The 16,898-nt window shown below is 40.9% G+C and overlaps 2 non-coding genes across 2 annotated transcripts; both read right to left on the bottom strand.

Annotated features, from left to right (window-relative positions):
* Window positions 1-4,202: 4,202 nt before the first annotated feature.
* Window positions 4,203-4,296, bottom strand: trnai-uau (transfer RNA isoleucine (anticodon UAU)). The gene is made up of 2 exons: window positions 4,259-4,296; window positions 4,203-4,238 (listed from the first exon to the last, which is right to left on the bottom strand). It is a non-coding gene; the product is annotated as a tRNA-Ile (tRNA).
* A 3,950-nt stretch (window positions 4,297-8,246) lies between these two features.
* Window positions 8,247-8,318, bottom strand: trnat-ugu (transfer RNA threonine (anticodon UGU)). Its single transcript has one exon. It is a non-coding gene; the product is annotated as a tRNA-Thr (tRNA).
* Between the last annotated feature and the right edge of the window lie 8,580 nt (window positions 8,319-16,898).

Here is a 16,898-nt window from a genome sequence, read left to right as displayed (position 1 = left end):
AAGAGAAACGTTAGTCTTTTCCAGTGTGTGAGCCAATTTCTAAAAAAATTAAAAATAAGTTATAGAAATTGAATTGTTCTACTTTTTAGGCTTGCATAGTCTTATTCATATTTCAGTTAAGCCTTTTCTTCTGTAGTAATTTCATTTGATATTAAAATTAGTCCTGATTTACAAGAATTTTGTACTAAGTTTCAATTTAGAAAAATCGTGCCCAGAAGCTACCAAAACTGGTAATGTTCACATAATGTGTAATGCCAAAGCAGCAGTTGGGGTGGGAAATAAAAGGCATTTCTTGGTATGAATCCTAAAACTTCATAGATGGCGTTCTAGGACTTCTCGCTTCAGATAAAGCTGTTAATACATCATGAATTTCTACTCAATCAATATCTGCAGTGTTATCACTACCAAACGCTAAATATAGATCCTGGCAATAATTCATGAGTTGTTCATTAGAAAATTGTTTATGTTTTTTTTTAAAACAGGACGAAGGAGTAGCAGCAGGAGTAGCAGCTAAATGTATTGGCGCTACATAAACCTACAGTAGTTTCCAGTTTTGCAGAGAAGTGACATAATCACAAATGCGACCAGTTGTGCAGCTGTTTTTGGATAATAATGATGAATGTGAAATAAAAAACAGCTCCTTGCATTAAGAGCAAGAGCAACCAATGCGCTCGCTTGTTGAGTTGGGTATTTTCCGAGCTACTCTTCCTTAGCTGTGTACAGGTTTGATGGGTTTACTGAGACAATTATTCATGTAGCAGTAATCACGAGGTGGTTCGCTGTGGTTTTTAGAAAATCAATCGTCAGAACAACTAACAACGCACACACACATGTTCAATACACGAGATACAGTTATTAATATAAATTGTGCACCAAACATATACCAGTCTGCCTGGATACAAGCGGCAGACCTTACTGTGAGGATTATCAATATACAAGGTATATAATCTCGAAGAGATGCAAACACAAAGAGATACACAACAGAGAATATATGTCAATATATATCGTTCGGTTACAAAATCGCTAATCAGCGTTATTACCCACTGTTACTCTGAACTCGGAAGTAAATGCAATACTCGTGAATTAAATTGATAACAACTTGTGTTGAGGTACAATTGAATTCTCGAGACGCAATGTAGGACATGGGGTTTACTTATCCACTGTGTATGGATTTGGAATTTCCCGGCACGAACACCAAACCAGCTGACAGGCTCTGTTGCAGCCTTGGTTCCAGTGGTTGTCCAATGGGCGTTGTCCCGGCGTCCTCTGGCTACCGGCCAACCAGTAGAGGTGCAGCTCGGAGTTGGACGGGCGGAGGAATCTAACTGCGACGCGCAGGGCAGTCATTGCTCCGAGGGGATCTACCAGCAGTCCAGCTGGCTAGTAGAAAGTATCTATGCACAGAGTGTGACCGCGAGTCCGCACAAGTCACTCTTTTGCCCGGGAAGAAGCTGGTTCGTTCCCGGACCAGCGCTGCTACTGAATAAGCTATTCAGGTTGTCGACGAGGGTCCAACTGTAGGCTGCCGTTGATCAAGCGGAGCATTCACGTTGGTAGAATTCTGAGTACGTATGGGATCCTCGGCCTCGCGCTTAGAACAAAGTCCAAGTCCCAGTGCAGACAACAGCAGTTATCATGTGATTGTCTCTGAGGATGCGCGAAAATGGCCAAGGAGAGCCCCGATCTGAGCTTGCGCTCCCTTTTTAACCAAGACACAGATGTGTGCTGATTGGTTGAGATTTTGGCGGGCATTGGAGACCCACGTGGTGTTACCACGCCCTGCAAATCCCTGATTGGTTGATCAAGGTGAGATACGAGTCACTTACTCCTGACACTTAGGAATGCAGTCCAGATGTCCATTTGGCACTCCCTAGACAGATAGGCGCCAATGGATGACCATTGATCATGATAGCCAGGCTTATCTAAATGCATCCCTGTTTGGGAGCTGTCCCTTATCAAAAGAAAATATCTTAAATCAGCCTGCATGAATACTTTCTCTGTGGCTGCACCACAGAGATGGAGAGTGAGATGGGGCCTCATTTAGGAAAGCACAGCAACGCTTAATTCTGTCTTATTACCAAGTATTGCTGCTACAACTGCTTAAATTCAAACTAAACAGGACTATGGGAATGAGATTTGATTTCGAACTGGGATTTAAATAAATAGGACCACTGCACTACATTGTGCTTTATGTAAGACAAAAGGTGGGCTTCCTGTGTTTTCGATAACTCAGTTGTAAGAGCGGAGGAATATAGTGGAAACAGCTGGGAACTCTTTTCTCTCTGGTTTGAATCTGGCTGGAAGAAAGGTGTTTTTTATGTTCTTTAATCAAGAAGTGAAAATTTATCTTTCACTTAGTTGTCTTATTTTCTAGGCTTGTAGACTCCTCACTCTTCCTAAAAGAAAGTGCTGCAGATAAAGATACAGTAGTTGTCAGAAGTTTAGTTCAGTGGTAGAGCACATACAGGCTGTATGTGGTTGTTTTCAATCGCCGGCGTCTGCACTCTGGATTTCTTCCTAAGCGCGATATCTTTCCTTACTTGTGTGTGAATTTCATGCGCGACACATAAACCCTTTGTCTGTTTTATAAAGATTATATTTTAAATCAGTTAAAACAAAAAAAGTACCAATTATATACATGTAGAAAACACATGTATCTAATTTGAAAATTTGGGCAATGTATTACTAGTAGTGGAGCTGAGCTCACAGAAGAGCAGTTGATATTGTTAAACCACGTATTTTTTTAAATGACGCTACTAAGTACTGGCATCGTGTTTGTGCAGTCCTACCCAAGCTTTCTATCGATTGGATGAGTCTCCTGTTCCATCTCCAATTCTTTCCGCACATTTCACCTGTTTCACCACCGTTATCATTAGACTATAGCCACTAATACGAGAATACTGTTCTGAAAGACTGTCTTAAATAATAATGTTGAAAAGGTTAATGATAAGAGTTTTTTTCATTAAGGTAACCATACATTTGCCTGTATAGTACAACTTATTATCTGTATCCGCAAATCCCCGATATTAATGCTGTCTCCTGAGAAACAGAAGTGTAGAGTCAAATAATATTACAACAAATCTATTCAATTAACACCCCTATGTGAACGAACACATTTAAGACTTACACCCCTTTTAAATATGTATTTCCTTCATTTCAGTTCTCTCCCCGGGATACCTGAAAATTCATTATAGTATAATAAAGTCTGTGCATGCATTACCTGTAATACAGCTACTAATATAGATAACATTAAACTTCGTTATTAAGATATTACACTTTTATTAATAAAATATGTATTGATAAAATTCCTTGTGAATAATTGTAGTGTCTGGAAAGCAATTGTTCATTACTTAATGACGATATTATTTCCACTACATTCAGGACAGTTCCAATGTAATCTATTGTTCCACTTCGTCTGCTTAGTCTCCTACTTTAGTAACATCTAATGGGGAGCAGTTGTTATTTTAGGTTTGTTGCAATTGAAAACAGGTTTGCTACAGAGCTGCTGACAAATTTCAGCAGCCAGTTTGTTGCAACTGACCCGTTGTAGCTACCAATCAGAAGCAAGGAGAAACAAACATTAGGTTTGCCTTTTTTTAAAAAAAAGGAAAACAGAGTACAGTAGTAGTTTATGTGGTAATTTCAGGTACAATGTATGAACTAAAGTTAACTAGTCCCACAGTAATGCGTGGGGTCCTATCAATAGAAAAAAAAAATTGTTGTAACCCGAAAACACAACAAACACAAAACGAGAAGTCTTACGGGAACCTAGGTAAATCCCTGTAGTTGTCTAGCAACTATAAAAAAACAACCAAACACAACAACTTCAAAAGAAAAAGAACATTAAAACAAATCTGGGGAACAACATAAACACATAATCTAATGCGAGAGCTTTATCAAGTCTTCAGTGCTCCTCTCGTCTCAGTAGACCCCTCTCATATATTTGTGTACAGGTCAACTGGAGGTATACAGCTGATAGTAATTTAAGTAGGGAGCTGCATCACAGCATGTGTGGGCTGCAAATGGAAAAGTATAGGTTTATTCCATGCTGAAAATAGAGGTAAACACAACGTTTCAGCTGTGGAGCCTTCTTTGATTGTGACTCGAAATAAATCGTTACTTGTTCGTTTGATGTTAATTTATCTCCATCAAATATCTAAGAGTATCTAAACTCGACAGTTGCGCTCAGTAGAGAAAGACACTGCTCCAGGTGAGGCTTGAACTCACAACCTCGGCATGACTCTGCTGTGCACTGCTGTATAAGTACCGCGCGCTGACCGATTGCGCCACTGGAGCTGTGCAACTTCTGTTCTTCATACAGACTGACGGTGCAGAAACACAGGGTGAAAACGGTTTCGGTTGTGGATCCATCTCCACCTGGGGAAAAGGAACAATAAAATAGCAAGGAAAATACAAGAAAAGAAACTGAAAGAATTGTGCTAACAGCAAAGGGGGACGGAGGGAGGTGGTCGGACAAGTAAATCAGCCTGGCAGATTATTTGTATCGACATGTTTTGAGTCAATCAGCAAACAGATTTATCTTCATGTGCCTTAAACCGTGCAGTTTGTATCTTCATTGTAGATAGGTTTCTTCAGAAGTCCAGTAAACTGACAATAATGGAGAACTAGCTGACGCACCCCGTCGTGAAGACCCTCTGTAAAGTGATTACACGTTTCATTTTCAAGTCGCCTTCTTTACACGCAATTGCAGCCCGGACACTGAGAGAAAGCATGAGAAATGGCTTCAATTTCAATGTGAAAGCGCAGTACAGGTTCGATGGCTTCACATCTCCCATCAGTCAAATAAAATTGCAGTAAAGCGATCTAAATATGACTCTGAAGTACTGGGAAAGATGATTATTTTGAGCGTGCCTCCCAGGGTCTGCTACGAGGCTTAAGTTGGCTTCTTATTCGCCAGCTTCTTATGCGTGTTTTTCGTTCCACCTTAAATGGTGCTGCTGTGATGTTATGTCGCCTTTCGCCTGTAGATGGCTCTCTTCGATCAGTACTAATCCGGCTGGAATACTGCAGACATCTTCACTGAAAGGGAATATCCAAATAAATAGCGACTGTCCAAATTATATTTTTGTATGGAATATATTTCAGAAAATCGCAAACCAATTTTAAAAACTCACCACAACACGGATTTACACTGAGAAAAGGTGAATGCACTTTCTGCTTATTGCTACGGCCTTCCCCCCGATTATGAAAATGTCTCACAGTTCTGACACCGACGTGTGAAAGACAATGTAACAGACTATCAAAATCCTGAAGTCCAAGAAATTTTAAGGCACCAGTTTTTTAAATATGATCCTGGCATGTCAGAATACATTTCGAAAAAGTATGGCATGAATTGCACGAATTGCAATGGCACATATTGTTGAGAATATCACTGACCTTGCCGATATTTGCAGGGGATACGAATGTTTTGCACATGTTGAACTACAACAAGTAAAAATTGAGCTCCTTAATCAATATCACCGGGAATGTCCAATAATGACGAACATCAGTAGCTTCAAGGAAACTTAGACTCGCACATGGAGTTTTATCTTCGAATGGAGGGTGGGAGAATTCATTTATACTCTCGTTGCTCATTAGCTAAACTATTTTAAAAATATGACACGGATTTGTTCGACTGCACCAGCTAGCTCTCCTCTGTCAATTGACAGGACTTTAGAAGAACATGTTCTCATACAACCAACATACAAATTACACATCTTAAGGAACATGAAGAGAAATCGTGTACTAAATAACATAAAACTGTCGCTGCAAATTATCACCAAGCTGTTTTATGTGTCTGACCACCTCTTTCCTACTTTGCAGCGAGCACAAATCTTTCTGTTTCTTCATCGCAATTTTACTGTCTCTTTCCCCCATGTGGAGATGGATCCACAGCCGAAACTTTAGGTCAGTTCCTGTTACTCTGTCCGATTAAAAAAGCTGTATTAAAGGCACTCCCATCTCTGCAGGAACGTTATTGCTGCTCTCAACACAATATACTGCAGCCAAATGTGATAGCGATACTGTCACTGCCTGTGGGCCACGTGTTCCTGCTGTCAACCTATTATGTCATGTTCATCCACACCCAGAAACATTACTGCTGTAGCACAAGAGTTATATAGGCGCAGTCCATAGAGCAAGAATCTCTTAATCTCAGAACTGTGGGTTCAGCCCCCACATTGGGTCCCTCTGTGTCAATTTGATCCCCCAATCCTCCTAGCATGACCTGATGGCGTAACAGTGATACCCAGTACCCAGCGTAATTCAGCTTTCTTTCCACTTGATTCAGATTTTGATATGAAATCATCGGCCGAACAAGAGTTTGTCTAAATCGAGGGAGATCTGCTCACAAGCAAGTATTAAACACTTCAGCATTTTCTGTTCGAATACCACACTTTGTCAAAACACTGCCGCTTCTTAAGCTAATAAGTAACGGTTTTTGAGCACGCATTGTATTGTTAATGCTTATATTAAAAAAGCATAAATTCACATAATGGAATTTGGACTGAACAAAGTAGTCCAGCCCCTTTACAACATTACATACCCACTGATTAAAACTTAAAACTACAGCAGCAGGAGTAACAATAATGGCAACAACATGTTTGGAGTTGGCATTTCATTTATTCTGCGGAAACATCGTATCGGAATGAACTGCCCGAGATAAAAGAGTAATTGCGGCTCCAGATCGTTTTTACAGAGCATTGCATTGTTCTGTTCATGCTGACTACACGCTTTAAATTTGTCATTTACTGCAAGCGTTGCTTTTCCGGGTTTTTCTGAAATTCCTCGCATTTGAGCCAGCACTAAAATATTTAATTCCCGTCGCTGAATACATCGTGGAACCGGTATTTGCAACGGAATGCTGTCACACATGAAACCTTTTTGTTATTCGGTTCTGAAGTTTGAAAATGAAAATAAAACGGGGGTCACTTCATAGGCTTGAAAGAAGTCCAAGCAGCATAAAAACCTGCGAATTCTCACAAAGGCTGCACCTTTCTTCTGCTGCTGTTATAAATCTGCCTTAAACGTTTGAATGCATACCTTACTGCTGCTAACCACATTCACGTGTTTACGAAGCTTTTTTCTGTCCCTGTTTTTGCTAAGCAGTTTCTCCGTTTTCCTCGTACTGTGATTGTCAGTGAGCACAATAAGACTGAAACAGTGTAAAGGCAGGTAAAAAAAGACAGGGTAAAACGCCTGACTGTCGGAAGTGGGATTTGAACCCGTGCCTCTGTTTGGAGAGTGAAACACAAAGCTTAAAAGACACGAAGCTGTGAATTTGCTGTTTTAAACCGCTCGACTATCCTGAAAAAATGTGTGCTGATTGCACCAGTCGCATCCGATTTTCCGTAATTTTAGGACGATTGATACGACTGGACGAACACAATTTGTGGCGTTTAGCATGACATGGAAAACGGTAGCGGAGCATTCGGGTCCGGACTACCAGACTCAGAAACAGTTTTTACCCCCGCACTATCAAACTATTAAACTCCCAGCCTCTCTCACTCTCTCCTCACCTCTCACCTATGATCTGAAACTCACAGTGCCTTCTTTCTTACCAAAAACCCAAACACACATTGAAAATCTACCTCTCCCATACATGTCAAAAGCTCACTCCCCATCATTTCTATCCCTTTATTTCATTCTTTTGATGCATGTTTTTGCACATAACCTGTTACCTTTTTGTTGTTTTGCATACTGCCTGTTGTTGTTTTATGCACATCGGCTGTTGTCTTTCTTCTGTTATATAATTGTATTGTTGCTGTGTTTTTTTCTTTGTACTACTTATGTCCGAGAGCTAGCTAAATAGCATTTCGTTATACCATATACCTGTGTATGAGTATAATGACAATAAACTTGGACTTGAACTTGAACTTGACATAGTCTTGCAGGCAGTATATTATTTTATCGTTTACTCGTATAAAAAAGCATGGTCTTCTCGTTCCTAAATCAGATTTTAAGTGCTTACGAACGTAACTTCCAACCTGGACTGACAGCTCACCCGATCTATTTGTGATCAGACCGTGGAGTCGGGGGCTGTACCAAGCGCACGTTCCTTCCCAATGCTGAGGCGATCATTCGGAAGATGGGTGTGAAGAGAGATAAGCTTTGTCGACTAAAAAACAAGGCAGGATATGCAGGAACACTAATCACTGGCGACAGTTATGTTCTCTTACTATTGAGATCCCTACATTGCGAGTTTTTTTAAGACTTTGAAACTGAAGGAAAGCGGTGACAAATGAAACAGGCACGGGTGGGGCTTGAACCCACGCTCTTCGGTTTACAAGACCGACGCCTTACCACTTGGCCACCGCGCCTTCGAGGAAGCATGGGAATAAGGTTGTTCAAATTATTTTTTTCTGAATCTGGTTTACATCGCCAAATGTAAACTGGAGGCAGCAACAACAATAAAAGGGATACTTGTCCTTAAACTCGGACGTGATGTTCTGCAGACTTGTGCACAATGTCCTGTTTTCTTGCAGTGTAGACATTTTGCTGTTCACGCTCCGCATTCATCTGCTTTGTGCGTTGTTAGTCCGCACCTGTAACATGTAATGCCAGCCGTCCCCTGTTCTTCTATTTCTCTAGCATGACTGCGTCCTGCTGCTCGGCTTTTGTTTGTAAATTTTGAGCGAGCGCCCCGTTCAGTGTCACTTTGTCACTGTGGTCAGAAAGCATTCTTGATTCTGCTTGAGCTGCTTCATGAATTCTAGCGACTGTAAGAGCTCTTTCTAAAGTCAGCCCTTCCTCCTGCAGCAATTTATAGTCTCTTAGGTGCACATTTTTCCACAAGTTGATCTCTTAACATGTCAGTTTCCAATACTCCAAAGTCACAAGATTTAGCCAGTTCTCTTAGTTCAGTCACAAAAGCATCAACAGATTCGTCCTGAGACTAAGTTCTCTGCCTAAATTTATGCCGTTCCAAAACCACTTTTCTCCGCGGTGTAAAGTAAGCGTCTAAGGCAGCTACAGTCTGTTAATGTGTACCTTTTTCTCCAGGGAGGTTGGCGAAAATCCGCTGCACGGGAGCCCCGATACTAAAATCTGCAGTGTTCTGCTCGCTTTGAGTCCGTCAAGCACTCATCTCTCGTCGCCATAAATGTTGTGTATCTAAATTTAGAGACGTTTTTATATTATTTTAACTATTTTATTAACTACACAGATCACGCCCTTACACCATATATTCCCGCCTTCTACTCTCTCGTTCTGTTGTCTGGCGATGTCTACTCACTATACTACATTTAGCATGACTTCTTGTTGCAGTTGAGCTCAAAGCTGGAGATGATCTCCATATTCTACCGCACTATCTAGTCCGAAACGTAGTACACAGTACATACTTTTTTAAGTGAACTCAGGTTGTTAAAAAATTAAACCAGCGCCCTGTCACAGAAACGTACCCCAGTCTCCAGCGCAACAAGAGGGGGTACTCAGCACTGTACTAACGAGGAGCGCTTGTCTGCTGCTGAGCGTCAGCTCTGTTTACTGTCAGCAGTCATTGCCTCATTTCCAAAGACTTTTTCACCTGCTCTCAGCTTTTAAAGACAGTCATAAACGCTCAAGAAGTAATTCATGTCAGTTGGAAGTCTGTTTCTGTTGTCTCAGCTCTTGATAAAGAAAAGCCGTGCGTGGGAGACTCCCTCTCTGAAGAAGTTTGCCGTCACCTTGCGAGGGAGAAGAGCCATCAATCACCGAGGCAACCACTGAGACAGTTAACATTAAACACGTGAAATGCGAGATGTTGTGATTTGTTTCCCGCTTAAGGCTTCTATCGTTTCTACTCTAACGAGAAAGACCTCTTTATTAGAAGTGAGATTTTAACAAACGTCTCCAGGGTTAACTGCGACCTGAACGCAACGCCTTAGACCACCAGTCATCTTGCCTGTGGTACTTAGAGCAGCGCTCAATAAAAATGATCAGAAACCGAAAGCGCTTCTTATGCGGATCAGTATATTCCGATTCCACTGGTTCTGCAGAAGAAATAAGAAAAGCCGAACTCAAAGCACTGTGTTGCCATTACGGGTACTCTGCAGCTGCTTTAAGATCTACTCACACCGTGTTGCCATTAAGGCTACCTAGTTAAAAAAAAAAACTTATCGTCATCTTTTTGAACGTGATTATTAGACACCCGTTAAATCTCCACCGAGGTTTCTTGAGAGATCGTTCAGCGAGCGAGTATTAAAAAACTACGTCGCTTCCAACCTCTGCTGTCACTGTAAACTCGGACGTGATGTTCTGCAGATGTGCAGTGTGCCTTTCCTCTTGTCGTATTCAAGAGTACTCACTGTGTGAGCTCCTCACTGCGTGTTCTGTACTCTACTGTGATTTAATTTAGATGATTACGTGAGTAGAGTGACAAGATCTACTTGAACATTTTCGGTTTGTGAAATGAAACGCTAAATACACTACTGTAAATACAAGTAATGGACATTTAAAATAACCACAGTACAGCTAGAAGAGTGAAAGATAAAAGACTATTTAGAATGACATTCACAATAGACTTAAGAACGGCACAACTGTCTAAACAGGGACTTGAACCCTGGGCCCTCAGATTAAAAGTCTGATGTTCTACCGACTGAGCTATCCAGGCTCTGAAAGAAGGTCAACACTGTCGGGATCCTCGCAAGTCACCTGTCTCTTGTTCCGAAGAGCAGTCATACCTGACCCATCTGGAATGACCACTGACAGACTTTATCATGAAGCGACGGCACCACGCCCAGTAGAATGAGTGAGAAATACAGCATGACATGGGGAGGTAAGGGGCTCCTAAAATCCATCTTTCCTCACATTACTGATTTTTTTCAATAGCATTTAACCTTTTTTCACATTCAGATTTTTTTCTCATTTAATAAAATCTTTTAATCAACAACATTAAAAAGAAAACAAATGGAACGTTTTTTGGAACAATAATTAAAAAAATATTTCAATGACTTGGTTGTATACGTGTGCACACCCTTTATAAAGGGAGTTGCAACAGTGCTGAAATTTAAAGAGCATTTCTGTAGAGAAAACAGCCTTGATGTTAAGCTTAGGGAGCCTGTCTTTTCGAAATTCTATTTCTTAACACCTTGCACAGCCCGACAGACTAACAAATATTTGTTGGAGAAATTGGCTCACACACCGGAAGACACTAACGTTTATTTATGTTAGAGTATGTGAATAAAAGTTTAACCGAAAAAGTTTGTAATTGTGATTTTGTTAAAATTCAATAAATCGTCTATCAACAGTTTATTAAGAAATTGTTTTATTTCATAAACTATAAGGCAATTCAGAGAGTTTATTGGTCATATCCTTTGCTTATGTTCTTTTAACTCTAGAGTTCAGGATCCAAACCCAGCTGCGGACGATTGTGTTTCTTGAATCTCTTGTAATCATCAAAAGTCGATGTGTAGTCCTTCAGTACTTTCTCGAGTTGTGCCATGGATATTTTATACGATCAATACTTGTCATGCTCTTTTGCATTTTCCTTAACAAATGGAAAAAGTTCAAAGTGTGTTTATGGAGTGTTTCACATCTACACGAAAGCACTTGTAACAGTACAGGACACGCAGTGAGGAATTCGTGAAGCTTTCAGTTTAGTGCGGAGTTCAGAAGGAGGATTCGCTCGCTGAATGATCTCTCAGGAAATCCCGGGTGAGTTTCAACAGGTGTTTTCTGCAACAGCCACAAGTGTGAAGCAATCTCTGGATTTCCTGAATTTGAACTAAATTATTAGTTCAAATAATTTAAGATTTAACAGAACTAAATGAGGTACATTTAAAACAGCAGCGCAACTCTGCAGCACGTCAAGTGTGCCTGCATTTAATTGTGTAAACCTGGCTCTCTCTGAACACGAGCAAAGAGTTCTCACTCAACAGAAGATTGCGATGTGAATATAAAGCACCTGGAGATGCCAGGGATTGAACCAGGGACCTCATCCATGCAAAGCATGCACTCTACCGCTGTGCTACATCCCCAATGGAAAAGGTAATGGAACAGACTTGTCCAGATGCTCACTGATCACAATCCACCACTCACGACGAATGCCTGCAGTTTCCCACTTTCGCGTTTCCTCTACTATAGAGTAAATGCATGGGAATGAAGAAATAAGGAAGGAAAATAATCGCATTGAAGCTTCAAGAGACTGGGCACAAATTAATCTATTATTTTTGTATCCAGTCACACGTGCGACGGTGGTTAATTCCCAGACGGGGAAGTGCTTTTTTTCTACCTCCTTACTCGACTGTCTTTCAATTCTGTTTTATTTGAAACTTTTTGCATCTTTTAAGTGCTCTTGATTCAACTATGCATGTTTGCAGTGCGCCGAGACCTGAGAATGTTGCACTTTTGCGCTCATTCTTAGGAACTTGTGGATTTTTGATGAAATTTATTCCTAATTATGCAGACATATCAGAACCTCTTAGAAAACTAACGAGGAAAAGACAGAAGTGGGAATGGACATCGGAAACTGAGAAAGCCATTGCCGAGTTGAAAAGAGCACTTGTAACTGAACCATGTCTGGCATACTCCAAACTAGATGCACCACCAGTAGTGATCAGTGACGCGAATCCTTTAGGACTTGGAGCAGTATTGCTACAAAGACAAGAAAATAGACAGAACAAACCAGTGGCATATGCAAGTCGCTCACTTACCCCAACAGAAAGGCATTACTCACAAATAGAGCGTGAAGCCTTGGGTTGTGTTTGGGCAGTGGAACATTTTAGGACATATTTATGGGGAGGCAAGTTCACACTTCAAATGGATCATAAACCCCTCATTTATATGTTCAATCCCAAAAAGGCAACATTGTTACCACCCAGGATACAAAGACTTGGATTGAGATTATGGCCTTATGATTACAAAATTGAACACATAGTAGGGAAAACCAATGTCGCAGACTCATTGTCACGTCTTCCTTTACCAGACACAGAAGACACTGGTTATGAAGACACCTATGTTGATAGAGTGCTTTCAATCAGCACTTATGAACTGCATGCACTGACACTTGAGGAACTTAAACAAGCAACAAACGAAGATGACACATTGAAATTGTTGATGTCCATAGTGGAAAAAGGACAATGGCCTAATCCAATTCCAGACGAACTGCAGCCATACCACAGGTGTAGGTTGGAGTTATCTACATATGATGGACTGCTTTTAAGAAGACAGAGGATTGTGTTACCGAAAACAAAAATCAGACAAGCACTGAAAATAGCACATGAGACTCATCACAGTGTAGCTCGTACAAAACAGTACCTGAGAAGCAACTTTTACTGGCCCAACATGAACAGTGATGTTGAAAGACTAATCAGGAATTGTTCCACTTGTGTGTTGAATCAGCCATTGCAGGAGGATCAACCTCTCCAACCACTTGAATTACCACCAAGGCCTTGGACAAAATTGGGCATTGCCCTGGTAGGTCCCATTCAGAATGAATACATATTGACTGTCATAGACTATTATACTTCTAAACCTGAGGCGGTTGTTGTATCAGACATATCTTCAGCCACAGTTATTAGAGAGCTGATGAACATCTTTGCACGATTTGGTTATCCACTAGAGGTAGTAACAGATAATGGCAGGCAATTCATAGGACAGTTGTTTGAATCATTTCTGACTATTGTGGAATTAAACTTGTGGAATTAATCGTGGAATTAAACACATCCGTGCATCACCTTACTATCCGAGATGTAATGGCAAAATTGAAAGATTTCAAAGATACCTGAAAAAAGCTTTAAGACACTCAAAGACACTCGCTATGTGTTATTGAGAAACACCTCTTGTAACTCCTTTGAGTTAGTGAATGTGGAAGATGGCTCAAAAATAATGAGAAATGTAAAACATCTTTGAACACTCCTCCATTGGATCTTGATTTTGAATCTGCAGAAACACAAAATGCTGAGAATACAGGACTTTCTGACGTGCAGGAAGTGCCGAGTCCTCAGACAGTGGAGAGTACATCCGTAGGAAAGCCAGTAACTTTACCCAGTAGTAAAGTAACAACCATTAGTGGCAGGGTTATCAGGAAACTGGCTCATTACAGAGACATTTAAAAATACAGGACTTGCATAGCTCTCCAAATGTTAAATTGCCCTATTTTGTTTGTGTTATCTATGTAGATGTTGCTTAGACTGCTAGAAATGAGGTGATATTTAGAAGTGACTTAAGTAGAAATTGAACTAAAATTTGAGTTGGTACGTATAGAAATTGTTGTAAAAAAGATGAATGTATTGAATAGAAATGAAAGGGTTTATATACATTTTGTTGTAATAGTTAATAACCGTTTACTGTGTGTTGATATAAAATTGTTACAATTGTATGATAAAGTTATAGACTTTAAAAATAACAAAGGAAGGGATGTAGTATAGTGAATAGACATCGCGAGACAACAGAACGAGATAAGCTACTGGACACACCCGCCCCTCCTCACACAGACCGTGGAAAAGCCCCCGAGTGGGAGGGCTCTCTCTTCCTCCCAGGAGCTCTTGGACACGACGCACAGACAAGGCGCGGGGAGCCGCCGCCTGCAAACACGGCTCCAGGCAGGACTCCACTCCGCAGGAGCCGCAGAGCAGAGGAGATGGGAGCAGCTTATCTCCTGTGCAGAGACCTGAGCTGTTGTTGCTGCGGACGCTGTTTTTTTTCTTTTCACGGGGTAGGAGTGAATGTTGAGTTGCCCTTAGAAATGAAGCAGAGCACTTCAACGGCACGGGTGTGTGTGTGCGTGCGCCCTGGTGATTCTGGGAGACAGATCGAACCTGGGCTAAAAGAAAGGGGGCTTAGCCCTCTTGCATTTGCTAGATCGAAGTTGTACAACCCATTTGTATCTGCTAGGCAGCGCAGTCGTTGTGCACAAAGAACGCTTTGAAAAGTGTCAAAAGCAAGTCATTCCGAGTTGGTCGTTTGTGTTTTCCGTTCAGACGCGAAATGCTGAAATGATCTCTCGGCTCCTCGGTTGTCATTTCTGCTCTGTAAAGGAATCACAGTACGCGTCGGCTTCCAGCACGGTGGGTCAAGACACGATGCCTGGGGTCAGAGAGGGCGATGTCTTCCTTGTTAGTATAGTGGTGAGTATCCCTGCCTGTCATGTGGGAGACCGGGGTTTGATTCCCCGACGGGGAATCGCTCTTCTTCTACCTCCTTAGAGAAAGGACTGCCTTTCACTTCTCTGTATTTTCTTTCACAGCGCTGTGCAGCTTTTCATTGCTCTTGCTTTCCTGTTCCTGATGGTAGCGGTTTACAGAACAGAAAGTCCTCATGAGACATACCCTCAAACTCATATCTAACATAAACGAGTGAATTGGCCAAATCGATTACAGACTCACCTAATTGCAATGAAAAGCATCTGCTCATCTTAACGCGCTCTACCAGTGTACTTTTGAAACCATCCGCCATTTCAATAATTCTATGAGTGACTGTGTCTTTCAGAGGGGGCAGCAGGTCGAGCTGTTTAGCAGCTTTTTTTCACACATAATACGTGTCAGCTCTTTTGTTAACAGTAAATAAGGGTGTTCAAAAAAAGTGTCTGTTTATTAGGTGTAAAAATTCCTTAACGTCTTTGATTCTGTCATCAAAGATAAACTGCAATCAGCAAAGATAAAAGGATAATAATCTTTGCATACTGCCCTGTCTTTCTCACACCTGAAGAAGGCTCCACAGCCGAAACAGTGTGTTTCCTTTCTTCTCTTTTCAACATGGAATAATCCTTTACTTGTTCCTTTGCAGCCTACGCATGCTGACGCAGCTACCCACCTGATATATAACATTCCTATAATCACAACTATGAATTTCCACTGTGGGTATTACATGTCACAACGCAGAAATGCAACAGTGACGTGTCGTAATTACAAATGTACATGATAAGTGATTTTGTCTCTCCTACCTTAGTGTCGGAATATTAAGATGTTCTGGTGACAAGGAAGGAGGGAAAAAGTAAATCAGCAGAAGGGGTGCTATTTTGTTGACTGTTAATCCTTACATGTTCATAAGGTCATATTTAAAAAATGGTACAGTAAATTTTCTTATACTTAATGATTTTCATAATTTGTCACATTACCTCAGTGGCAGAATTGTGAGACTATTTAATAATCAGGAGGGAGGGTCATAGCAATAAGCAGAAAGTGCCATCACCCTTTGCTCATCTTTGGTTAACCATATTCTCACAAGCCATGTTCTAAATGTCCCATTGTAGACTGCTATATTAACATTTCTTGCAAAATGCAAGATTTTGAGACTTTTAATAATCAGAAGGCAAGGTCGTGGTAAATATGCAGAAAATGCCAGTGAATGAATGGTTTGCTTTTGTCTTATTTACTTGTCGTCTAACATGCCAGTTTGTGTTATTGTGAGTTTTGAAAATTGGTTTTCGATTTTCTTAAATGTGTTTCATACAAAAATGCAATTTGGATAATCATTATGTACATATTCCCCTTTACTGAGGCTATGTCCAGTAATCCACTCGGATTAGTATTTTTAAAAATAACTATAGAGAGCCATCTACAAGCGAAAGGCGGCATAACATCACAGTAGCATCTTATAAGGTGGAACGAAAAACGCGAATAAGAAGCTGCCGAATAAGAAGCCAACTTCAGCTTCGTTAATGCAGCAGGATTGGGTGAGGTAAGGTGGAAAATATTTCTTCCTCTGCATCCTAACATTTTTGTAGTTGTTCCAGGACTTCTCGCCCCAGATAAAGCTGCCAATACATCACTTGTTTCTACTCCATCAATATCAGCAGTGTTATCGGTACTAAGCTCCACAGCCGAAACATTGTGTTTCCTTTCTTCTCTCCGTGAAAGTCGATTCGATTTGTCAGCGAAACCGAAACTTAACCCTTTTTATAATTGCAGGAAATGCGAGTGTTTAACACGTGTCAGAATCACCAGGAATGTCCAATAAAGACCAACATTGCAACCCCCCAG

Source organism: Lepisosteus platostomus, chromosome 5 (assembly GCF_059453375.1).
Source record: "Lepisosteus platostomus isolate fLepPlt1 chromosome 5, fLepPlt1.hap1, whole genome shotgun sequence".
In the NCBI taxonomy this organism is placed as follows: Eukaryota; Metazoa; Chordata; class Actinopteri; order Semionotiformes; family Lepisosteidae; genus Lepisosteus; species Lepisosteus platostomus.
The sequence above is the reverse complement of the archived record's forward strand: the minus strand, read 5'-3'. Positions and strand labels throughout refer to the sequence as shown.